Below are 27,154 nucleotides of genomic sequence, written 5' to 3' on the forward strand. Positions count from 1 at the left end.
CATTATCAGGGCAGGATGGTCCATGGGACTTGGCAGCCCATAGAATACCATTTGCACATAAACGTCCTAGAGATGAGAGCAGTGCTTTTAACGTTGCAAGCCCTCAGCGACTTTCTTCCTTTAGGGACTATTGCAGTTCAGACGGACAACATGTCCGTAGTCTGGTATATCAACAAACAGGGCGGGACCAGGTCCTATCCACTGTGTCGAGAAGCTCTCAGACTTTGGCAATGGGCAATCTCCTCTCATCGGTTTCTGATAGCAATGCATATCCCCGGGAAATCCAACTTCTTAGCGGACAGACTGAGCAGAGCTATTCTCATGCCACACGAGTGGTCTCTCAAGCAATCAGTAGTGGACGAGATTTTTCAGAAGTGGGGCGTCCCTTGCTGCGACCTTTTTGCTACACCCCAAAACAGCAAATGCCCAGACTTCTTCTCCCTCTTTCCACTACCAGGCCATCCCCCCAGAGACGCTCTAACCCAGGATTGGCCCCGGGGACTTCTTTATGCCTTTCCTCCATTCCCGCTGATACCTCAAGTGATTCAGAAAGCTACCGTCTTGAGAGCCAAGTTGATTCTCATTGCCCCTTACTGGCCTCGACAAATTTGGTTTCCGTCCCTAAATCGTCATCTCTTCGTTCAGCCTTGGCATCTGGATCCAATTCCAGATCTTCTGACCCACCATTCGGGTCATCTGCACCAGGCCATTCATTCTCTCAACCTCACTGCTTGGTTGCTCCACTTCCTTCCTTAGCCAGGCTCCCTATGATTTCTAATCCCATGCGAGATATCATAGTAGCTTCTCTAAAGTCCTCTACCAGAAGGATTTATGCTAGTAAATGGCAGCGTTTTTCCTTCTGGGCAAAGTCCAGGGACATAGACCCCTTTACTGCTCCAGTGCAGTCAGTCTTGGACTTCCTAGCTGAGATTTTTCAATCGGGTTCTTCTTCCTCGACAGTTAAGGTCCAGCTGGCAGCGATCTCAAATTTTCATGTTGGCTTAGCGGATCAAAACATAATGTCTCACAAGCTTTGCAAAGCCTTTCTTAGAGGGATCTTTCTGCTGAAACCCCCAATCAAAGATCCCCCTCCTCAATGGGACCTGAATTTAATGCTGGCATCCTTGATTCAGCCCCCCTTTGAACCTGCTGCTACATGCTCATTAAAATTTTTTTCCTGGAAGACATTTTTTCTGGTTGCTGTTACTTCAGCCAGGAGGGTGTCTGAACTTCATGCTCTCTGTGTCCGTCCCCCATACTTGGTTTTCCACAAAGATAGAGTATCTTTAAGAACTAATCCATCTTTCTTGCCCAAGGTTGCTTCCCAGACGAATATTAACCAATCTATTGAATTGCCAGTTTTTTTCCCTAATTATTCTGACAGAGTGGAACAGAAACTTCACTGTTTGGATGTCCATCGCCAACTCAGATATTACTTGGACAGAACTAAACAATTCAGAAAATCTGATCAACTGTTTCTTTCTTATGCAGAAAACAGGAAGGGTCTTCCGGTCTCCAAGGTGACCTTATCCAGATGGCTGTCTTCTACCATTTCTCATGTTTATCTCCTTAGGGGCAAGCAACTGCACTCGAAACCAAACGCACATTCTACCAGACGCCTAGCCACTTCTACAGCATTTCAGGATAGGCTACCTATTGACACCATTTGTGCGGCAGCCACTTGGGCCACTCCTCGCACCTTTGTCTCTCATTACAAATTGGACTTGGCCTCCAGGGATAGGGCTAGGTTTGGTTCCACAGTTCTCAAGAGTCTGTTCCATTGAGCCACCCAGGATAGAGGTGCTAGGGATGCGGTCCCATCCAGCAAGAATGAAGGCGAGTTTGACAACTTAACATTAAGAAGTTATGTACCTACCATAACGTTCCATGTTAGTTGTCTTCTCTCGCCTTCTTTCTTGCATCCCTCCCTCCTTCCCCCTAGCCTGGGCAGACCTTGAAGTTGTACTCTTTTCTGGGTACGGTTCATTCTTTCTATGGGCCCCAGTAGGAAGTGTCACTAGTCTCTAGTGGTTATTTGATTTGTTTCTTTCCACATTTAGTTCCTCTTCTTCCTTTCTGGGAAGAAGGTTACTGGCAGGGTTTTTCCATAGCTACCAAATGAGATCTGGGTAGTCACGCCTTGCATCATGGGATATAGGGTTGCCTCGAGCTGGTAAAATTAGCTCTCGAGCTTAGCAAGTGCCGAGTCGGGAACCCATCCAGCAAGAAAGGCGAGAGAAGACAACTAACATGGAACGTTATGGTAGGTACATAACTTCTTATTTTGGGAGTGTAATAAGTTGGCAGCTTTTAAAAATTCCCTACACAGTACTCTATCACAAGTATTGGGTGAGCAAATGGCTGTAAGTAAAGAAATTATTGTTTTGAGGTAGGATGCAGGATCTGAATTGCCTAAACATAGTAAGCCTTAAGTGTAATTCTGTTGTCTGCCAAAAAAGCAATTACTAGAAAATGGAAATCGAATTTGAGGTATTGAATATTATAAGAGAGATAAAATAACCAGAAGAGGGAACTTTAGAAAAGGGAGCGAGCAAATTACACAGAAGTAAATGGAACGGTGTGAACAGTACATGCATAATAATGTTCAGGAGGAAGTGAAATGAGGTTTAAGAGAAAGCAGGAATGTGTCTTTTTTTGTAATATTCATTTATTTGACATTTGATTACTGGCAAAGTCCAACTGGGTAGAAGTCCGGGCAGGAAAACTACAAATTATTAAACATTTTAGAACAATAATTTTACAATCTTTAAAAATTAAAGCAAACACATCTGCAGTTTAAATAATTATAACAGATTATCCATAATAAAAAACATTGGTTAAGAATCGATAAAAAGTATATGACCATTGTTTATTATTTAGAGAAATTTTAGACAGTTTGTAGAGAAATTAAAGGTAAGTTAGTGTAATACAAATAGGAACTGCAATGTGAAGTGAGGGAAAAACAGGATTATGGTATATTTAGAGAAAAGTCAGAGAAGAGAATTAGATAAGTAGTAAGAAAGTAAGCGAAGAAGGGAGAGTGAGGGGGTATAAGGAATGAAAAAGTACTTCATATTTAGGGATATAGGTTATCCTGGTTTTGAGCAAGAACAGAGCCAGATTTTAGCTAGGAAGCCTTTCAGAATGGTTTTGAAAGATGGGAGGGTGGGTATAGACCTGATGGTTACAGGTAAGGAGTTCCAGGCCTTAGCAACATTGTACGAGTATAGACAGTGCCCAGCAGATTTGCTTGGTTCATAGACAGACAGGATTATTTGGTCACTGGATCACAATGACTGACTGGGAACATAGTTGTGTTGAATGTTTTTAGTGCTGGACAGGCAGGTGGACACTGGATAATTTTATAGGTGGTAAGAAGTTGTGTATATGTTAGTTGATGTGGCAGTTCTAACCAGTTTAGGCTTTTCAGTGCTATACAGTGATGGGTTCTGAAAGGGGCATGTGCTGCAAATTTAGCAACTTTGTTCTAGCATTGTTCAAGTTTTAATTTTTGTGAAGCTTGGAGGTTAGTAAGGATGAGAGTGCCATGAAGAAGAGTGGGGAGGAGATAAGTAGTGGCGAGTATAGTTTTAGTTGCATCGGTGAGAAAGTTTTTGGCTCTGTAAAGCATTATAGGGTCATAGGAGGTTACTAGGCTAATGGCCCCAGGGCCCTTACAAGCCTAGCCAAGTTCAACCCATTTTCTCAAGGGTGTCTGGATCGAGCAGACACTAAAATTAGTACCTATTGCCCCTGTCTAAGAAGGACATAGGTGGAACCCCTGGTACCCATTCAGTCATCTGAATTGCGCTTAAATAGGGCGAATGAGGGACTTTGTTTACATGAATAGGAAGCTTGTTCCAAAGGTGGGGCAACCTCTGTAAGACAAATCTGTCTCTCCAGCAAGTTCTGTTGATGTCTCATACCAGGTTAACGTCCTTGGAGCAAGTGACCCGTGTGCAGTTTGACTTGCGAATGTGCAGCATTTCTATCAAAGCTGGGTCAGAGATTACTCTGTGTCATACAGACTGCTCAGGAGCAACTTGTGCATTACATATGAAGCAAAGTGACAATGATTTCAGTCTGCTCGCATAAGACAGATCTTGAAGACCCTGAAATTTCTTTGTAAGGAACCTTTGTTGTCTCTCCAGTTGCTGCAGGTATTTGGAAAGGAACATACCAAAGGGAGCATTGTACTCTGTTATTGGCCTGATGAGTGGAAGGGGATTGCAGCCTCTTTTTTTTTTTTTTTTTTTTTTCTGGAGGCAATGCCCTTACTTATGAGATGAACAATATAAAATGCCCTTCTTACCACTGTGGAGACATGGTGATCGAAGTTAAGGTTGCTGTCATCCTGTGTGCTCAGATCTCTCACCACTGACTGTGTGCTTAGGGTACTGCTGTTGATGTGGTAGTTTGCAGCAACATCACCCTTGCTAAAGGGGGTGATGATGCTTTTTTTTTTGCATTAAGATCATGACTTTGGCACCAGTCATTAGTTTGCGTAAGACATTCTTGCGGGATGTTGACATCACTTGGGGTTTCAGTGATCACTCCCAGTTTGCAGTCATCAGCAAACTTTGTCAGCCATAGCCCTTTAGTTTTAGCCAGTACTTCACAGAAGTAGATTCCGAATAGTAGGGCCCCAGAACCAATCCCTGTGGAACACCACTGGTTACAGGTCTGCTGGAGGAGATTGAGTATCCTGTTTTGAGCAGTTAGCCAGTTTGCAGCCCACCTGACACTATATGGGTTGATAACCAGCTGGGTGAGTTTATCAATGATGCCTGAGTGGGGGATTGTGTCAATGGTCTTGCCTAAGTCTAGGTAGGCTGTGTGCACAAATTTGACCTCGTCTAGGGCTTTGACCGTCTCAAAGAAGTCCACCAAGTTTAACAGGCATGATCTCCTCTTGACTAAGCCAAACTGGGTGGGGTTGAGGATTTGGAGATTTCCTATATCTTTGTTAATAAGATCCATGATGATTTGTTCCATGGCATTGCAGATGACTGGTCAGGCTAATGGGTCTCTAATTCCCGGGGTCCATGAATGCACTCCTTTTGTACAAAGGGGTGACAGTAGCTATTTTCCATTCCACTGGGATGAAGCCAGTGCTTAGGCTGTGATTGAAAAACGTGCTCAGTGGTAATGCTAATTCCTGTTTTAACCCATGTAGAACACAGCCTGGGATGCTGGTCCCATAGAGGCTGTGTTTCTGGCCTTGGAGAGGGCATGCAAAACCTGCTGTTTGGAGATACTAGGCAGGGGACAGGCGTTTGGGATGCTTTGGGGTATATGTGGTGGGGACAGGGGAGTGAAGTTTTCACTGAACCTGTCAGCCAGCAGGTTTGTATATCCACAGGTTCTGTATATGTAGTACCATTAACTCTGAGTTCACCTCAAATCTGGGCCTTACCTTTGAGGGTAGTTATGACTGTGGTGGTGGTGCTGTGGTAGCGTTGTCGCCTCACAGTAAGATGTTGTCCTGTTAGATTCTCAGCTAGAGCGTTTTCTGTGTGGAGACCTGCGTGAATGGGCATACCTTCGTTGAAGGTTGTGCATCAGGGCCGGCAACTCGGCACGTAAAAATCTACTGCCAATCATTATCGGACCGGAGTTCTGCTGTGGTGACCCCTAACCGGGAAAAGCCGAAAAACACAGCAACAACCTTTGAGGTTAGTCATGGATGTAACTAAAGAATGCCTTGGGGTATCTATAATTAGGGAAGCTGTTTTGGATTTTTAGTTGGCTTTGGAGGACTTCACTAGGAGTCTTATTTGTTTGTTTAAGTTGAGAAGGGAGTGTTTCCAGTTTTGAGACCATTACTTCCTGCTCTTAGACAGCAATTTCTTTCTTCTGTTGTATAGCCTATTAATGGCAGTTGTCCACCAGACAGGTTTGTTTTTCCTTGAAGATCTTGCTTTGGATCTATCAGGTATGGCGGAGACAATACAGTTGTACAGGTGCTTGTTTAAAGCATTGGTGTATAACTCAGCATAGGTGTTGGTTCCATCATTGGGGGGGGCTATGAAGCTATTTATGCTGTCACGTAACAGGTTGTAATTGGCCTTGGAGAAGTTTTTTAGTCTAGTTGTTGCTAAGGTGGGGGTCTTGTGTTATAGTTACTTCTAGCAAGTCTGATTTGTTTTTAGATCTTAGCAGGGATGGCCACACACTGGGTGTGGTGCAGTGGTCTCCCATGTTGGTGAGCAGGTCCAGGATGTTTGAGCCCCTTGTGGGTGTGTCAGTCAGCTAGTCCAGGGCATTGGAGTTACCGAAGTCCAGGAATCTTTGGGCAAGTAAGTTAGAACATGTATAATTTACCCAGTCTATGGATGGGTAATTTAAAGTCACGCAAAACCAGGGTGTTTGGTTTTGTCTTGATTGACTAAAGTAGATCCAAGTAGGCTGAGTGAATGTCCTGATTCATGGAGGGGGGCCTGTAGTTGGCAATGACCTGAAGTGGGGTCTTACCTACAGTCAATTGCACCTGAAGTAATTCAAGAGAATCGTGCTGTTTAACCAATCTAGAGGTGTATTTATCTTTAATGAATATTGATACACCACCTCCTTTAGTTCTCATGCCTTCAGTTTGTGGTCTGAACATGTGGAAGGAAATGTAACCTGGTATAGCTGGAGTGCTCTCTGCAGCCTTAAACCAGGTCTCAGTGATTGCACAAATGTCAGCATCTTCAAGGGTGAGGACTGCTTCCAGTGAATGCAGCTTCTGGTTTAGACTCCTAGTGTTTAGCAGCATAGCCTTGAGGGTTGTTTTTAGATGGTATTTTTACATCAAGGAATTTTGTTCTTGTAACATTGCCTAAAAAAGGCACTATGGGGACGGCAAGAGCCTTAGCCAGTAACTGAAATCCCAGGGGTGACAGATGAAGACCATCTCTGGCAAAACATCGAGGTCTGTTGACCATGTCATCCAAGTCTGACAAATACTGGATCCCTTTTGAATGACACCAGAAACTAAGCCAATTGTTGAAGTCAGTCTCATTTTTTGTTTGTACTGAGGTATCATCCTGGGTGAAGGTAAAATGCTGCCTGAGACGCACAATCCGAGAGCTCAGTCATGTCTCTCTTCATATAGTTCAGTGAGGTACATCTCAAGTCATTCACACCAACATGGACTATGACACAGTCATAACAGTGCATGTTATTGAGAGACTTGAGTCCATGTGTGATGTGGCAGATTCAGGCACCTGACGGACAACTAACTGTGACATTTTCCTTATCCAACCTGGTGAGAGGGACATCTGTCTGTCTCACAAGTGAGTCGCCTATGACTAAGATGTGTTATGCCTTAGGGGCTTGACTGGTGAGACACTGGTGTGTGATACATTATGTGTACTAAGTTCTGCAGAAGATTTATTATGTGAAGCGTGCTTGTGTTTGGGAGGTCTCTAATGTTTAGGTAAGCTTCTTGTAAGGACCTCCGCATATGTAGGTTTGTGTTGTTGGTTTGGTAGGTGCAGGAGGTGAGGTGTGCATGCTGTTAACCTGCTTAGTATCAGATGAACAGACTGGTGAGCATGAGAGCCTGGATTCTAGGTTCTTGATATCTTGTATCTCTCACATAATGAATTTGTGTGGACTAGAAGAAGTGGGTTGTAAGTGTACATGAGGCAATTGCTTCATTGCCTCAGGATGCCCGGGTCGACCAGGCTGGCTGGAGAAACTGTGGGAAATTGTCCATCCATAATGGTGAATAAGTTGATGTGGTCAGAAAACAGGGAGGGGACAGGAAGGAACAGTTGAAGTAGAGTATTGGAGACGTGGGCAAAAAATAATAAGGGAAAGTGGGTAGGATCTGTGTTAGTATTTCAGGAGCTTTGCTGAATGTATCACCTGTCAGTGAGGGACAGTCACAAGAATTCACAGATGGAACACCAGCAGAGTACTAATGGAAAGTTTGCAAGCAAAAGTGTTTGTGCCTATAACCATCACTGTTGCCCACTGCTACACGGCAGTGTGCAATGCACAAATGCAGTGCTAAGTAGCAAACGAGCACAAACTGATCTAAACAAATTAAGCAATAATAAAAGCTCAAAACTGAGCCCTGTTATAGCAACCTTCAATCAGATGATTTCAAACTGCACAATCCTACCATTAGGGTGCAAGGAACTCTCCCACAAGAGTCTAGACCACAACCCTTCTTAATGTAAAATAACTGGCATAAAGCCCAAGTGCTTACCAGAACTAAGACACTTTTAGAATAACAGACACACTAAGCCTTCAGCCAGCAATTCCAAACTTAGAAGGCTGTAAGCTACCTCTCCTGCCACAAGAGTGTAGATCACAAACCTTCCTAATGTAAAACAACAGGCCTGACGCCCAAGTGCCTAAACCAAAAGGCTTAGAATAACAGTTACAATTTAATCAGGTTACTAACGAGCAGTAATAAATACAACAGAATAAATGTAATTGAACACTTTTAGTAGGAAGAAACAGTAATACAGTAAAAGCAGCTGAATAAAGTGCAATTTTTATTTATTTATTTATATATTTATTTCGGTTAAAGGGTAAGGAAGGAAACAGAAGATAATTAAGGGTTGAAAAGCTAAGGGGGTGGGCCTTCCCAAATGATCTCACTGTACTCAGTAGAATGAGTTGATGAGATGGGACTGGGAGGAGTGTCCAAAATCAGATTTGTAGTAGGGGTGGGCAACTCAAAAGCCACCAAATTTAAGAACACAGCAACAATTGTGCGGGTTGGAGGGAAAAATAAAATGCAGCCAGAGGTCAGCAATATTTAGGCAGAGTACAGCAAGCAGGCCACCAATCAAACCCTTCTTCCATAGTTTTTCACAAGTTTTTCTTATGTAATTTTGTATATGCAGGTCTAATATAAGATTATCATTCACTGTCATCCCTAATAGTTTGCTGTCAGAAGTGACTTCAGTGGTTGTATTATCAAGAGAGAGGACTTTAAATTTATTTATTTTTTCATGAGAGAGGGATTTAGGGGGAAAAAGTAGTAATTTAGTCTTTTTTGGGTTAAGCATGAGTTGTGAGTTACAAAGCCATGTTTCAGTGGCTGCTAAAGCTTCCTGAGTAAATTTTTGGAGGTGTATCATGTCAGATTTGAAAATGAGAGTGGAATTATCTGCATATTGCATTAGGGTGGCCTGTTGTGTGGAAGTTTAGAGAGTGTTGGTGAAAATGTTAGAGGAGAGGACCAAGGATAGAGCCTTGTGATACACCGGTGGTGACTGGGAGGTAAGGAGAGAGCATAGAGTGCCATTTTACTGATTGATACCTGTTGGACAGGTAGCTTTTGAACAACAGAAAGGGTGAGCTGAGAGAGACCTAGCAAGGACATTTGAAGAAATTGTTTGCCGTAACAAACTGTGCCGAAGGCTTTAGACAAGTCTAGAAATAAGAAACAGACTAGTTTGCCATTATCTCTAGCTTTATTGACAGTATCTATATAGGTTAGAAGGGCAGTGCTAGTACTATGGGAAGGATGGAAACCATGTTTTGTAGGTGACAGTTTGTCCTGCTGGAGATAGTCTAGCAATTGTTTTGAATACATTTTTTTTAATACATTTTTCAAGTATTTTGGTGAGGGGAGATAAAATCGCTCTAGGTCTAATATTATTCAGGTCTGTTGAATTTCCTCCTTTGTGCAGAGGAATAATGTGTGGCTTTTTCCAGAGAGAGGGAACGTGGGATTCCTGGACTGAAATATTTATAAGGATTGACACAGGATAAGCAATACTATTTGCTGCTATTTTTAGGTAATCACTTGGAAGGTCATCAGCTGAAGAAGACCATGGTTTAAGTTTGTTTAAGAGTGGTTTTATATAGGATATGGGCACAGGTTTGAAGGTGAAAGTGGATGTGGTGATATGTGGCTCTTTGGCAGGGTTGGTATTAGATGTTGAGGAATCCTTGGTTAGAGATGCTATACTGTCTTTAAAAAATAATTTGCAGTTTTGAATGGTGAGTTATTGGGGAAAGTGTTTTTGGTTGAATTTTTGTCCAGGATGTAAGATTTCTTTAATGGATCTCCAAATTTTTTTAGGGTTGTGTTTAGTATTATTTTGAAAGTTGTTAAAATATTGTTTTTTGTTTTCAGTTATTTGCTTTTTAGTATGATTGCAAAGCATTCTGAAGTTTTCAAGATAGTAAGATGTTTTATATTTTTGCCATTCTTTCTCTCTATCCTGCATTAGCTTTCTACTCATTTTGGATAGCCAAATTGCACTATTTGTTTTCAGTCTCTTCATTCTAGGAGGTGCAAGGCTATTTAGGATATTTTTAAAAAAGTTGTATTGAATTCAGTTACAACATTGAATTTTAGGAAGTTCCAGTTTATAGATGATACTGTTGGAATGAAGATTTCTGGTTTAAACTTGGATAGGTTATGTGTTGTTTTATAAATGTTATTTAACTAGACAAGCAAGACGTCTGGTTATATAGATTGGGAGATGATCAGTGAGAGAGTCTGGCATTGTACCTGTGGTGGAGTATTTGCTAGGGTCTGATACTAGGATCCAGTCTAATAGAGCATTGGATGTTTTGTTGTAATGTGTGGGGCAATTAGTTATGGGAAATTGTATAGGTTCATAGTAGACATAGGTGAGTTAGAATTAATGTCCAACCAGTTGACATTCACATCACCTAATAATATTTTTTTTGTGGACATGTTAAAGATATCTTCCATTATAGCTGCATTGTCACCAGGAGGGATATAAAGAACATTAATGCATATTTATTTATAATTGTTTATCTTGAGGAAAGCAATAAGAAGCTCTGTTGAACTGAATTTTGGTGTTGGTTTGATTTAAGGGGGGATGTGGTAGGTATTGGGAAATATTAAAGCAATACCACCACCTTTCCTCTTTATACAGTAATTACGGATGATATTATAACCAGGAGGTATAACTTCAGAGTTATTTATGCTGGGTTTAAGACAAGTTTCAGTTACAGCAAGAACATCAGGCTTATGTTGGGTAATCCAGGCATGTAGTTCAGCAGTTTTATTTCTTATACTTATAGCAGCAAAAATTAGATCACAGGGGTTGGGGATTGGCTGTTGTTGGGTTATAGAAGTATGTGGAACATTATTATTTTTGTGTTTGTTGTTATAGGTAGGGCCAGGGTTAGGGTGAATATCTCCTCCTAGAAGGATTTTAGTATATTGTGGAATAATGCCTACTTGTTTTTGGAGAGGATTCTTGCACTTAATTCTGTTTGGGTTTGCGATGAAATGCAGTTAATTAGCCTAAAGGTGAGGTGCAATATTAAACCGGTTTTGTGCAATGTATTGAGAGTGTAAAGAGGAAGTATGGATAGGTGGTTGAGACAGAGTTGTAGAGTTATTGTGATATATTATTGGGTCTTGGTAGGATGACAGATGGCATGGTGGGAGGAGAAGAATAGAGGATAAGCTGAAGAACAGAGTAAGTACAGAAATCTGTATTTTACAGATGTCCGGTATTTGGGAAGTAGCAATGAAGAAGGAAACAAGAAGGTGCAGGACATTAGGAGACTCTGTGATCGTGGATTATAAAAGGTGGAAGAGGATAGGTAAAGAGAGGATTATTTTCTATAAAAAAGAGTGGTAGGTTGTCCTAGTTTCTTCTCTGGAATGTAAGGAATAGAGGGGTATTAAAGGTTAGAGTACAATGATGTAGTCAAAATAAGGAAAATGAAAGTTTGTTTTGGAAAAGAAAAGGATACACTGTGAATAGATAGGTAATGATGTTCTTCTGTTCCTATGTTACAGTATTTTGCATATGGGTTTACCCTTCTAGTGTCGTGTATGTACGGCCAGCATCCAAAATGCTTTCAGTCCCTGCTAGGTGCATGAGACATCAGTTCTAGGCGAGAGAACATGGGCCATAAAAGTGACGGCACGCACCAGCCCTCAGAACTTTCTAGCCTCCAGTTGTATGCCGGGTGTTCCTGCTTCGCTGATGACCAATTCAATTGGGGACCTTTTCAGTTCTTCATTTTATATTACTGCTTTTCCATGTCATCCAGAAAGGGTAAATGTAAGTGTGGCTGTCAGATCCCTCATGAAGACACCCATGATGTGTTTGTTCTGTCTCGGGGGGGTTGCATGATTTATAAGGCCTTCCCTATTTGCCAAGCGTTCCTTCTGAAAGCGTTGCGCAGTCATCAGCATGCGCTCAATTTGTACTTGGAGAACCAACATCTGAAACAACTTGCTTTGCTTATGGAGGGCTCATTGGCTGTCGCCTCTGAACCGCCAAAAAAGAAGGCCAGATCTTTATGGCCGGTTAGAATTGCTGAGCCTCTTCCGGCCGATCTACAGCCTATGGCCAACATCGGCCTGGCCTTAGGATCTGGACCCGGATCAGCCACACTGGATGTCTCGGGTACCTCTGAGGAAGCCATACTACCAGTGAGCAAGAGCACGTCTGCAGAGGCTATTCTGGTGACTGTTTTGGATGCTGTGGGGAGCCAACATGTTCAAGGGAATTGTCCTGTTCTCTGCCTCAGACTTTGATGCCCACTCCTAAACAGACGCCCATTGGGACTCTCAAGAGGAGAGAAAAAAGAAAGCATATTTCTCAGCCAGCAGAAAGTATTCCAGACTGGCAAGCTTTTAGCCAAAGCCTTTTCTCAGCTTTCATGGCCCTAAGACCTACATCAGCTACTTCTGCTCCTGCACCTTCTCCTCCTCTCCTTAGTCCTAGGCCTCAACCTGCAGAGACAGTTACCAGGGAAGAAGACATCTGTTCAGATCCTTCAGATGATTCTTTCTCTTATAATTCACAATTATCTACTCCCGTGGCTTGTGGATCCCAGGGGAACAAATCTGTAGACTCTGATTCCCCTGTTGAAGACTTGATCATCTCTGAAACTATTTTTAAAATGAAGGAACACTTCAAATGGGAATCCACAGACATGTCTGAATACAAAAGAGGTACTATGACCTTATTCAGATGGAAACACCAAGCCCTTCGGCCATTCCTCCTATACTGCCTGCCTTCTTGCATGCTTTTTCCATTGCATCTCTCAGTCTGGACTCACAACCCCCTGCTCCTCAGAGCAGACAGAAAAGTCCCAGACTCAGTTAATCATTTGATTAAGTGCCCTCCAGTAGATCCAGCTACCAACTTGCCTGCCACCACCATCCTTCCTGCTGACAAGGACAGCTAAACTATGGAAAGGATAGGCAAAAAGATGTACATCTCTTCCACTTGGCATTTAAAGCTACTAATTACCAGAATCATTTGGCAAAGTGCGCCCTGTCTCTCCTAGACTCTGCAACCAAACTGTTGGCAGATATTCCAAACTCCTCAGCCAAATCAGCTATGTCTTCTCTACTGGCCCTTATGTCACAAGTCACCAGGCATTCTATTAAATGTAGATACGATGCTGCTGAATCCTCAGCAAGGTCAGCAGCTTCAGCTTCTGCACCTGGCAGATAGATACTCCTGGCTGCGCTTGCAACCTTTGCCAGATGACTTTAGGGCTAAGCTCAATGATGCACCGCTTGACAATGCTGCCTTATTTGGCTCTAAAGCAGCAGATCTTTTCAAATCCCTGCAACAAAAGGGAAAAGAGATGCAAGATCTTAAACACCTGCTAGTTTCTCCTGTACCTAAATTCTACAGGAACTATCCTGCGAAAACACAGTTCATCAGGAAATACTCCAATTCTACTCATCAATCTAGAAACAGGCAAGCAAGAAAGAAAAATCCTTCAGCTAGAGCACCTTCCTCCTCTAGTCAAAACATGCCCTTTCAGGACAGGGCAGGTAGTGTCTGACTACCTGACACTCCTGCCTCCCCCCACCAGCTGCCTCCATCCCACTGTCTGCTCGTCGTTCCCACTGCCTCCCTCTTTGGAATCAGATCACTTCAGACAAGTGGGTCCTCTCCATCCTCCAAGAAGGTTACTTCCTGTCTTGGATAACCTCCCCATTAAGTCTAGGCAAGCCACGACCTCCTGCTCAAAAACTGCCCCTCCTGCTACCTGTACTGCAGTCCCTTTAAAACCAGGACACTATAGAAAGAATCCCTCCCAATTTGGAAAAGGGTTCTACTCGAGGATTTTCCTAGTTCCCAAAAAAGAAAGGTCATGGAGACCCATCTTAGACCTCTCAAGGCTCAGTCCTTTCTTAAAGGTGCCAACTTTCAAAATGCTGACCCTGCCAACTCTATTTCCTCTTATTATAGGCAAAGGCTTCTTAGCTCCACTAGACATCAAGGATGCCTACTTACACATTCCCATAAGACCCACACACAGGAAATACTTAAGATTCTTAGTGGCTACTCAACACTTGCGGTTCTCTGTCTTGCCTTTTGGACTTTCAACCGTACCCAGAGTCTTCATCAAATGCCTGGCTCCAGTAATAGCCTTTTGCAGGACAAAAGGGATACAAATATTCCCATACCCGGACAACATGCTTTTACAAACTGCCAGCCAAAAAACACTCCTAACCCTTATCCAGTTCATAGCGTCTCTCCTACATTCTCTTAGGTTCCAAATAAACTTTCCAAAGTCCAACCTCACACCGACCCAAGACATTGTGTTCTTAGGGTACAGAATCTGTACAGACTTGATGGAGGCATACCTGCCCCCTAGCAAAGGTGAGTTCTCTTACAGAGCACCTGCAAGGGATTCTACTCTCTCCTCATCTGATTGCAAGGCAGTACCTCAAGCTGCTGGGTTACATGGCAGCTACCATCCCCATGCTACCCCTAGGTTGATTACACATGAGAAAACTACAGTGGTACCTACGCTCTGTCTGGAAACAGCACAACCACCCACTGGAACACATTGTGCCTTTGCTTCCATGCCTAAAGCAGGAGATCTTATGGTGGCTCGCCAAGGTGAAGCTCAACCCAGGACTTCCCCTCCATCCCCCTCAACCTTCTCAGGTCATGCATACGGACGCCTCAGACCTGGGATGGGGGGGCCACTCTCAGCCATCGGAAAGTTCAAGGCCTGTGGACATACAGGCAGAAAACAGAACACATCAGTGCCAGAGAAATGAGGGTGGTCCTCCTAGCTCTTCAGGCATTCGCTCCATTCCTCCAGAAGGGATCCCTCCTGATTTAGCAGACAACACCACAGTCCTCTGGTATATCAACAAACAGGGGGGACCAAGTCCTATCTATTCTGCAGACTTGCTACACTAGTGTGGGAAGTAGCTACTTCCCAGGGAATTACCCTGAAAGTAGCATATATTCCATCTCTCCACAACTCCCAAGCAGATTTCTTGAGCAGAACAGCACAATCACAAATGGATGTTCCACAGGTACATCTTTCTGGACATAGTCCACAGATGGAGTACACCACAAATAGACCCGTTTGCCTCCGCCGACAACAGGCAACTTCTTGGATACTGTACCAGGACACCAGACCCACAGCCACTGGCAACAGATGCCTTCACTATTTCATGGAAGGGGAAATACCTTTATGCTTTCCCCCCCTTTCCCCTCATTCAGAGGGTCCTGCTACGGATTCAGCAGGACAATCCAAAAATCTTGCTGGTGACTCCCTACTGGCCCCAACAGCATTGGTTCCCCTTACTTCTCCAATTGTCCAAGGGCAACCACCACAAGTTACCCCACATAGTGGACCTTCTCACACAGCACAAGGGGTCTTTAATCCACTCACAGTGGCAGCTGCTACAACTGACCCTGTGGCAGATAGGCTTCTAATCCCATACAGACACCTTTTACAATGAGAATGTGCTCAATGTCCTGCAGAAGGCCAGGAAACCTAACACTAGAAAATCTTACCTGTTTAAATGGAAACAATTAATTTCTTGGTTTCAAAATAAGCAGCTGGATCCGCTTACCAGTGACATCCCACTGGTGTTGTCTTGTTTGTTTGAGTTACTTCAGACCGGTCTGGCCTACTTATCTATTAAGTCGCACCTTTCTGCTGTTTCTGCATGCCTACCCATGGATTCCCCCTTGGCATCCAGACTACCTTCGAAACTCTTTCTGAAAAGGATCCTACATCTCAGACCCCTCCGGAAACCTACACCTCCTCCTTGAGATCTCAACTATGCACTGGAGAAACTTACACTGCCACCCTTTGAACCTGCTGATCAAGCTTCTCTAAAGCTCTGCACCTGGAAGACAGTCCTTCTAGTAGCGATCACGTCTGCCAGGAGGGTATCAGAGCTCCAGGCCCTAATGGCTACCCCTCCTTTTCTTGTCTTTTTCATAAAGACAAGGTTACCCTCAGGACAAATACATCCTTCATGCCCAAGGTAGTCAGTGGCCTGTCTCTCAATCAGGCCATCCACTTACCTGTTTTTTATCCAAATCCACAAGGGACAAGTGAAAAAATACTTAATTCCCTGGATGTTCACAGGCATATTAGATTCTGCCTACACAACACTAAGTCTATCAGAAAGACTGACCAGGTTTTCATATCCTTCCACCCTAGGGCTCTGGGGAAGGCTGTGTCCAAACAGACTATTTCTACCTGGATCTCAAAGGCCATTACCTTCTGTTATCAGCACCATGGTAAATCACTTCAGGGTACAGTAAAAGCCCACTCCACTAGAGCCATGGCATCCTCATGGGCTTTCTTCAAGGGCCTGGACACCTTCTCTATCCTGGAGCCAGCCACCTGGTCTTCAGTTCACACCTTCACCAAGCACTACAAACTAGACCACATCTCTAGGTCCAGGGCAGGGGTCGCTAGGGCTGTCCTGCATGGGTTACTGGAATCTACTTCCATACCAACTACCCCTTCTCAGTGAGCTTTGGCACTCACCCATATGCAGAATACTGCAACATAGGAATAGAAGGTCATAGAAAAGTTGTGTAAAAACTTACCATAACCATAGATGTCCTTCTCTTCCATGTTGTAGTATTCCTACCCTCCCTCCTTCCCTGCTTATCATTTATGCTTCCCTCTCTGGATGGCAATGACTTGGCTTTGCCCTATTAGGACTGGCTCCGACTGGGGCCTTCAGTTCTGAGGGCTGGTGCGTGCCGACGTCACTTTTATGGTGCATGTTCTCTCACCTAGAGCTGACGTCTTGCGCACCCAGGAGGGACTGAAAGCTTTTGGATACTGGCCATACATACGCGAGACTAGAAGGGTAAACCCATGTGCAGAATACTGCAACCTGGAAGAGAAGGACATCTATGGTTATGTTAAGTTTTTACATCATTTTTCTGTAGGGAGAGTGTGATTATAAATGGATATAGTGCAAAGCAGTATGGGAGGGAGAAAGATAGTTGTGAATCGAGCTAAAAATTAAAAACAGACGAGGAAGTAGAAAACAAAAAACAGAAGTGCATGTGTAGGAGTAGTAAGGTCATTTGGAGAGGGTTTGGAATAAGAGTCGCAAGTGAAATGTGAAGGTAGAAACTATAATATTAGAGTAAAAGGGGTAGATGAGAATTGGGAGTATGGTAGGGGAGTGGAGCGAAATCAAGCGTAGTGGGCTTCCTACCCTCAGGTCAATTTATAGGTAAGTTTATAACTGAGACTAATCACGTTATAGCCAGAACCAAGCAATTAACAAAGAGATGCAAGTAAAACAGGTTTTCCTAAATACCTGTCATTTGCAGTATAGTCTGCTGGTCAAGCAAAAGGAAACAGTGGCCATCTTAGTAAGGGGTCCTACTATTTCGCAGAGCAGGCATGTATTTAACTGATTAAAGTTTAATACACAGCAAGGTTCTTCATGATAAATATGCTTACGTGAAACAGTGACAAAAGTCTCAGTAAACTTGTTGGTGTAAAGGCTTTGTGACAGAGCTCCTGCAATATTGAGGTCAGATGTAGTGACCGCAGGCTATGAAACAATGACAAAAGTAACTTGGAGGTGTAGGGCTTTTTTACAGAGCTGCTGCAATATCGAGGTCAGATGTAGTAGTGACTGCAGGCTCTTGTGTACGAAGGAAGATAGTGACTGAGTGTAAGAAGGGACAACACTGAGTTGTAATGTTGGACTGATGATAATAGCAAAGAAAACATGAACAATGTATATTGTATTTAAATGTAAAAATGTTAAAATGGTTATTTTCTGTTAATGTATGTTTGCCTGTGTCTTAAGTGATATTTTAATAAAGGTGTTTAAAAAGTGAGCTTTGAAACAGAAAAAATGTGATGAAAGGGGAAAGTTGATTCCAACAGATTTTCTGAATTTTTTCAACCCTCTTTTTTTAAGGCAAATAAAAATTTCACTTTCTCCTCAGCTCCCTTTTTCAGTAAGCAATTCAAGCAACAAGGAGCTGTGCAATGGCAAGGAGATTCCAAAAGAAAAGGAAAATCCTCAAAAAACAAAGGATAGCCCATCCAGTCAGCGTGCCTATTGGCATGTTCAGGCCCCCATACGTACACCCACACCCACCCCACCCTTGTAATATCTTCTTCTCTCATTCATCTTCTCTTGTGGCATCACATTGTTTCAGACAGATGTGTTCTAAATATAATTCAGTAGGGTTCACCTGTCAGTGGGAATCCTACCTTCCTTCCCTAGTCATTGTCCCACTGTGTACTCCTCCCTCATTAGACCCATTATAGAATACAATGCCCCATTTTGTATGTACCTCTCAAGACATCTGCAACAACTGGAAAGGCTGCAGAAATACCTCACTAAAAGAATCACAGGCCTAAAGCAGATGCTCTACGCTGACTGCTTTAAAAAACTCCAGCTATACTCTGTCGCATATCGTCTACTTGGAGGCAATCTCTGCTTAACATACAAGGCCATGTCAAACCCAGAGCGGTTGGACATGCTACACTTAAAGAAATCGCAATCCCTCAGAGCCACATGCTCCTGGGGTCTAAACCTTGTCATCACAATAAACAAAACATGCTGGAGGGATAGGTTCCTGACCCAGAGACTCCCCCGACTCTGGAATAGATTGCCCATACATGTCAAGCAGAGTGCCTCTTTGGCCCTCTTCAAAAGGAACCTTGATGATTGGATGGGAGATAGGAAATTCACCCCAGGGATCACGTCAGTCACCCTGCTAGACAGGGGTCCATGGAAGTAAATAGTGTGGGAAGAAGTAGCCAGGGAATTGTTATGGCTAGGCTTGTATACGCCCTAGGGCTGATAACCTAGTACCAACCTATGAACCTAAGTAAATTGGGTCTCTCTATTTCTTCCAATTCTGGATAAAATGTTTTCACAGGGAGTAATAGAAGTAGTGCCTCCCTGCCAGATGAGCAAACAGTTTTATTGAAGGATATTTCTGGTACTAAATGGGGTAGGATCTTAGAGGCCTGTGCAAGACCTTTCCTTTCTAAATTTTTTAGTCAAGATTCCAAAATATGAAATGCTAACCTTTCATTCCATTTTGCCTCTGCTCCCTTTACTAGCTTTCATGGTAAAGCTATATCTATTGGTAAGCAGTTCAGGCATTTAAGATTTTTTTCTCTGGTATACATTATCAGTTTTCTGTCTTACATTTTTGACTTTCCACACTGCACCAATGGTATTTGTGTATCAGACTCCAGTAATTGCTTATCTCATACTTCAAGACATTCAGCTCTTTCCATATTTGGACAAATGTCTTATCTATGCAGACTGTTTTTCTAGCTGTCAGGAGTCTTTAACAACTGTTCAGAATATTCTACTAAGTTTTGTTTTTAGATGAACTTGCAAAAATATTTTCTCATTACTTCTCAGAGAATTGTTTTTCTGGGATGTCTGCTAGTTTATGCCATGGGAAGAGCCTTTCTTCTCTAGACAAAGCAGAGATGTTCCAGTAGGTCTTTCTGAGTTTTTCCATTCAAAGCTGGGTATCTGCAAGGGAATCTTTCAGGATTTTTGAGGTATATCGCATGTATAACTTGCTTCTTCTGATTAGACTCCATTTGAGAAAAATCCAGTGGTACCTCAGGTCAGTTGGGGCTAGTCAGCTTTACACTTAATATTTACCTTTTCAGATCCCTGTTTTGGGATTTGTAAGGAGGGAGGTACTCTGGTGGGGTAGACCATATTTCTCAGAATCTAGGTCTCCCGTAGTCATTAGACTTGGCATGCAGGAAGGTTTCCGAGATGTGAAAGTGCAAGATCTGCAGAACCTTCTCAACAGACAGAAGCACATAATGTCAGCAAAAGATGATGACAGTGATAAACTCTTTTTGAAAACCTTAAATCATCTTTGATTCCCAGGACCTTTGCATGTAATACCATCGTGATGTGGCATATAAACAAACTGGGTAGGCTGGGGTACCAAATCTTGCCCTTTTGGCAGACTTGGCATAATTGCCTGGGAGATAGCAATGCTTAATGCTTCATACATTCTGTCAGACCAAAATTTGATTGCAGACAAGCTAAGTGGGCAAAAACAGTCCCTCATGAATGGAAACTTCACCCTGGGGTCTTTCACGATTTGATCCAACTGTGGGGAGCACCTCAAGTAGAACTGTTTGCCTTCTGTCACAAAAGACCATTAAAGAAATTCTGCTCCAGGATCCCTTGCAAACAAGCTTGGAAGACCAGATACCTTCTCATTCTTATGATCAGGGATGTTCCTATAGGCTTATCCACACGTTCCACTATTATCTAGTGTTCTTCTAAAGATCTAGAAGGTCTTCCCAAAAATTGGCCCAGGCAACAGTGGTTATTCCTTTTTTTTTTTTTTTTTCCGATCTGGCCAATGGCAGTTACCATATGGTTCCCCACAGACTGGATTTACTCACACGAAGCAAGGTTTGCTTGATATATCACAAGGAGTCTACCTGTTATTATTGTAAATCCACTTCACCGAACTTCAAAAAAACTGGGACGATGTTGGATCATCAGAATTTTATTCTGGGAAAGGAACCACTTGGCCACCTTGGTGAACTTTGCCATTTTCCCCACTGTAGTGTGATCCTTTAGTTGGTATATTTAGTTAGGGAGTGTGGGGGCAAAGCCTCCCGCTTGGGTGGGTTTGATTTGTTTCAGTTTATTTAGTTGTGGTGGCCAAGTGATTCGTTACCTGGAGTAAAAGTTTGGTGATCCGAGAGTATGTGAAAGTAAGTGTTCAGCGAAGTCATCCCATTTTTTTGAAGTTTGGTGAAATGGCTTTTTGATGATAATAGGTTGACCCATCTCTAGCTAGAATGCCTTTGTGATTATAGGAGGTACTGCCAGCCGTACCAAGAGAAGTAGGGCAGTGGATGTATGACTTTGACTTTGTATATCAAACTGATTTGTACAGATGCTTGTGCTGAAGATGTATTTGTGAGGTTTCCTTGTGTTAAAATGTATCAGTAGTGCACCCTGCTGGAATGAAAAGAAATATACAGGTGTTATTGTAACTGAATTGAATGTATATGTTTTAATAGAGGATACTGGGATAGCAGAGTTTAACCAGCTAGCTTACTTTAAGAAAAATAAGGGAAATGTAAATGAGTTGTTAAACCATTAAAATGGCACATCACAGTGCTAAATAGGACCAGAGACTGTGGGTCTGGAAGAAGCCAGTATTCATTAGCTCAGTAAAAAGAGGGGAAAGCCCAAACACTACCATAAACATTTAGATGTGTATTGTAGCCGTCTATGCTAAATTCCTGTCTCAGCTTCAAAGGGGAATACTTTGAGAACCTAGAGTCAGGTGACCAGGTGAGGTCATTCTGCAAGCAATCTTGGATATTATATTTTACAGGGAGTAATCTCTGAGTGTTGAGTATTCTGTTTTGGGGAACCCGACTAGAAAGAATGCTCACATATTTCATTGTGCCTTTCTCTGAAAAGTAAGTTATTAGGAAATAGTAATTCTCCTAGATTGAGTGAGGAATATAATGAAGCTTAGTTTAGATATTGTTTTTCATTTGTATGAGTCTGTCCATCAGTGTTATTTTCAATATTTCCTGTGATTTGAACTCTGGTTTACTGTAAATATATATTTAGTATTCTCTTGTTCTTTTATTATTTATTATTAAACTTTTCATTGTGGCTGGTCTTTTCTAAAAAAAAAAAAAAAAAAAAAAAATTTAAGCTTTTGGAGTATTTGCACATATTTATTTGGTGATAACTCTAGCCACTCCTGAACGTCCTGATGTTTGGTCAACGTTACCATTTGTATTAATATTAACTTCACTCAGCATAATTGGACACCCTTTAAAGAGCCTTATAGTAAATGACTGGTGGCAGTGAATCTACCTTATAGTCTGGGCAAAGTTGGTAGAGCAAGTAATCTGTGCCACCCTTTCCCAGGTGTGTGTGTGTGTGTGTGTGTGTGTGTGTGTGTGTGTGTGTGTGTGTGTGAGTGAGCTATTTGGGGCAGGGACACAAAGCACTGGTTTCACAGTGCCAATGGGGAGCCTTATTAAGGACCTGGTGTGAGGCAGATTAGAGACACCTGTACCCTGGGCTGAGTTTGTGCCCTGTGTGCTCTTTAGGGAAATTGTGCTTGATGCAGAGAGGTCTGCAGCTGGAAATATTGAGTGTATCCATTTGTATTCCAAGTGCACATCCCTCTCCAGTGTCAGTGGTGAGGATTCAGGCTCCTTCCTTACTGGCCCAGCATGGGGACATCACACTCTTAAGTTAACTGCCTGGATGATACAAATCTGACACCTTTTAGGCACTTTTTTTTTCCATAGGATGTGCAGCAGATATTGATGGAGGCTAAAAAAATGCTATTAGGAAATTATATTTGGGTAATTGGGAAAAAAATTCTAGTTGGTGCCAATCCAAGAACCAGGACCCTGATCAGGCCAGACTGTCTTTGGTTCTCAGTTGTTTATGTGAGGTGCTATCCTCTGGCCTTTCTTATTTCTGTATCAAGGTTCATTTGTTAGCCATTTCTGGTTGCCTCCCCTTATACTCCATTTTTCTAACTATCCTCAAGTTAAGCAGTTTTTTGAAAGGGGTGCTGCATATCTGCCCAAGTAAAAAGCAGGTGGCTGCTTATTGGGATCACGGCTCTGACTTCTGCTAAGAGAATATCTGAATTACAAGTACTTAAGGTGAGTCAACCTTACCTTATTTTTCATGAGAACAGGGTTTCATTGAGAACTAACTCTTCTTCTATGCCTAAAGTGGTCTCCGAGATTGTCTTGAGCCAGTTTGTTACTCTCCTTGTCATTTTTACTGACCCCAAGAACAAAGGAGAAAAGATTCTTCACACACTGGATGTTCCCAGGCAGCTAAGATACTATCTAGACAAAACTCAGTCCTTCAGGAAAGCTGTCCAGCTATTTGTTTCCTGTGAAGGTAAGAGGAAAAGGCAAACAGAGTGTCAGAGCAGACCATTTCCATATGGTTGTTTCATGCTGTTGCGTTTTGCATTTGTTATTCTCACCATAATTGCAAGCAGGGTTAGGATCCCTTCCACCAGGGCTTTGGCATCTTTCTGAAAACGGGTGGACTCCAGAAGTATTCTAGAGACAGCAGCATAGTCTTCCGTACGTACTTTTACAAAGCACTAAAAACTGGACTCATTTTCCAGGTCCAGAATGGACCATTCTCCAGAGGCTCTTGGATTATTAGTTTACTTTTCCTCCTCCTTGGTTTCTAAGCATTGGTAATCGATTCAAATTGATTAGGCTGCCACAAACGTGATCTAATGATGAGGATAGTACAATTGTGTATGCAAACCTACCACATCAGTACATGTTGTAATAGATCACTTTTGCAGTATCCTCCCTACTTCCAGCCCCCTTTTTTGCTTTGATTTCTTTTGTATTGCCAGGGAATGGCTGTATATACATTTTGTGTAATGTAGTCTTACCCATTGGTACATTTCCTAGCAATGTTCCTTTCAAGGCTTTTTCTTCCCTTCTCTGGGAAAGACAGCTCTGATTATTTTTGCTCTCTGTCCTTTTATATGGAGCTGCTCTTGTGATCTGGTCAATTAGAGCATATGGAAGGACCCCCTTAGTTTTGAAAGCTAGCTGGTCAGTGGGGTTAGGACCCAAGTAGCTTAAGCTACTGCAGCCGTGATCTATCTACTGTTACGGCAAGTTCCTTGCACAACTGCACTTTCTAGTTACTCTAAAAAGCATTTCCCATTTACATAAATGGGCAGTCTTCCATCCTGTCTATAATTATAGCAAGTTTCTCTCACTAACAAGGTTTCACTAAAGATTCCTACACAAATGTCAGTATTGTATAAGAAATTTGGTAGTTATGGAAGTTTGATCAAACTCCTTGTGTTGGCTAAGATGAACTTTAGCAAAGGTGAATAAGCATTCTTCTCAGATGTTCACAGGCAACTTAGATTTTATCTGAGGGACACAGCTGGTCAGGCAATCCTACCAGCTGTTTATTTCTTTGCAAAATTCAATTTTTTGGCAAGCCAAATCTAAAGTTTCTCTGTCCCGCTGGATTTCACAGTGCATTTTATTGGCTTATCAAGCTTCAGGAAGGCCATCCATACCCCACAGGGTTGCAGACAAATGAATACACCTACTCAGATGGTTTAATGCCGTTCAGTTCTTGACATTCCATAACCTAATAAGAGCAAACTTAAAAAAAAAAAAAAAAAAAAAAATGGGTATTTCTAACCAAAGGTGTTTTATTTATTTAATTAGTTAGTTTTTGCTTTCTGACCTCAGTTTTGTATTGTCACGCCAACTTTATATAATATTTAATTTTATTCTCTAGTAAAGATTACTATATCAATTTCAGTATTGTATAAACAATTCAGTAGCTCTGGAAGTTTGCCATTTAAACCCTCAAAACTGCAAAACAAAGAATTAAAAAAAAAAATGTATGCCCTCTTTGCACCACAAAATTCTCAGCATTGTGATATTCTAAAGGCTTTGTACTTTGTACCTTTAGTTTCCAAGTCTTACACCTAGGATACTGTCCTCTCAAAAGAAAACTCCTCTTTAGACAACAGTACTACTCACTAAGGAGTAGTCAGGACAATGTTCTTGAACTTGGAAGCCAAGATTCAGACAGGCAATGTAAGAAGTATTTTCTATAATTGAGCTTGCTCCCTACTACCTATCACACCTTCGAAGGTTTTAAAAAAGTCTTTGAAAGAATCAGTTTATGACAGCTCAACATACTGCTGTGATACTGGCTAGTACTGTTTTATAAAACCACATCCATCTTAATTGAGTTAACTTGGCATTCCTTTAGAACAATATAAACTTGTAAAAATGTATTTATTTATCGCCTTGTACAGATACCTGTATGCCATACATTGTATGTTTGTAACTTTTCTTGCTGGCTTCTTAACATTGTACATGATCTGGGTCGTAACTCAGTCAGTTGACTAGCTCACTTAAAAGTGTTTTGTCTTGATACAAGACTGCATTGAGGCATCTGGTGAGTTAAATGCCACTATGCGGTTTGCACAAATATGTCTGAATATATTTGGGCAATTTTTTAACAAAAAATACCTTCGGAAACTTTTTATTAAATTCATGGTCCAAATAAATTTTGTGTTTTCCTGCCTGACATCATGTAAGATAGCTGTCCATAGACTTTAGTGGACACCTCTTTGCGCATATGGAACTTGCATCCATTAAAGTCTATGGTCGCCTCTCACATTTTCCCCTCAACTAATGTCATTGAGGTTAGAGATCAGTGTTATACTTCAGTGTCATTGACTTGGATAAAATGAATTTTAAAGACATTTTTTTAAAATGCCTGAAAAAAAAAAAAAAAAAAACGATTTTACAAGAATGTAGATTGGAACTTTATACACCATATGTGGTGGTACAACAGGCAAGTCACAGAAGTATAACAAAACACTTTAACCTAGTTAGCAAATTATAAGTTAGTAAATACACTTAGAAATGCAGCACCCAGTATCTTCTTTCCAACATGGTTCAAATGTGTCCCCATACTTAACCACAGAGCACAAAAAATCTGGACAAAGTCAAAATTAATTGGGGAGGACAAGGACCTAAAAATAGGGTCAAATATTAAATATTGCTCTTATGCAGGCATGTTTGTAGTGCCTACTGGTTTTAATTTTTTTTATGTAAAGGTTAAAATAGTAACTTGTACAAATTACTTACATTACCTGTAATCCTATATCATTGACTGAGGTACTGTATGTATCTACACACTACAGTTGCATGTGACGTGTTTATATTACCCTATCGCACGATTTAAATAGCGAACGCTATTTCATCGTACCTAAACCACAAAGTATCGAACATACAGAACAGTGAATTTTTTCCCAGGGAAAAAATTTGTTGTTCCGAAACACAAACACACAGCACAAGCACACCAAAATAAATAAACCACACACATACACTTAACAAAGCCATAATTCTAACCCTACACTACTACCTATCCACTCACCTTAACCCAACCCTAACCCTAAAGTCCCTAACTACCACACACTCACCTTACCAGCTCCCTAACCCTAAAGTCCCCAACTACTGCACACTCACCTTACCCGCTCCCTAGCCCTAAAGCCCCTATCGCACACTCACCTTACCTGCTCCCTAACCCTAATGTCCCTAACTATCGCACGCTCACCTTACCCTGATCCGTTTCCACACTTACCTTAACCCGGTCCATAACCTCCATTCGCATACTTACCTTACCCCAGCCCGTAACCTTCCCACCACAGTAGAGTAAATAGCGAAGCCATGGAACGGACAACCGTTCCCTAGGTAAGATTTCAAAGTTCCGTGGCTTCGCTGTTTTGCATTTTCGACAAAAATGGGCCGATATTATAGCATTCAAAGTTTAAAAACTTCAGTACTATAATGTAGACCCCAAGTGACATAGCAATGCCATTTGTGGTGTGCTACTTTGTTTTATAGTACTACTCAGTGCCATTACTCAACATAAGTATAAAATAAATGGGTCTTGTACCCCTCTTTTTACTGCTGTTAATACATTTTGCTCCCCCTTTGTCAACTCCTGTGGTACTTTTTAAGTGAAAACATGCTGTGCAGTAGCTTCAGAAAGGAAGTCACCTGTTAAGCATTTAGTTAGTGAGGTGTAGCACTCCTTAACCTGTTCCCAGCAACACTAAAAAGAAGGGACTCAATGCCTTATGTGGTGATGTTGTTTTGTTATACAAACTTCATCTGACTGGCATCTACAGCAGTAGTAGTGACTGTGAAGCAGGCTGAATTTGTGGCCAAGGAAGTTTGGAGTGTATTCACGGTCTGTGCCAGGGACTTTCTTCATTCCAAAGCTGACTATAGAAAAGTGGAGTGTACCTGGGTGAAGGGCAGCTGATGAGATTAATGATGTCAATTTCATCAACAAACACAAGGAAGAAATTGGAAACTTTCTGCTGGAAGGCACCTTGCAGAGAAT

The 27,154-nt window shown here is 42.0% G+C and overlaps 1 protein-coding gene across 1 annotated transcript in view; it reads left to right on the plus strand.

The window, feature by feature from the left end:
• Positions 1 to 27,154, plus strand: part of SYNJ1 (synaptojanin 1) — a 2,168,218-nt gene that overhangs the window by 77,467 nt on the left and 2,063,597 nt on the right. The gene's annotated exons all lie outside the window — the stretch shown is intronic.

The sequence above is a fragment of the Protopterus annectens genome, chromosome 5.part0 (genome assembly GCF_019279795.1).
Source record: "Protopterus annectens isolate FY-2018-M chromosome 5.part0, PAN1.0, whole genome shotgun sequence".
Taxonomy (NCBI): Eukaryota; Metazoa; Chordata; order Ceratodontiformes; family Protopteridae; genus Protopterus; species Protopterus annectens.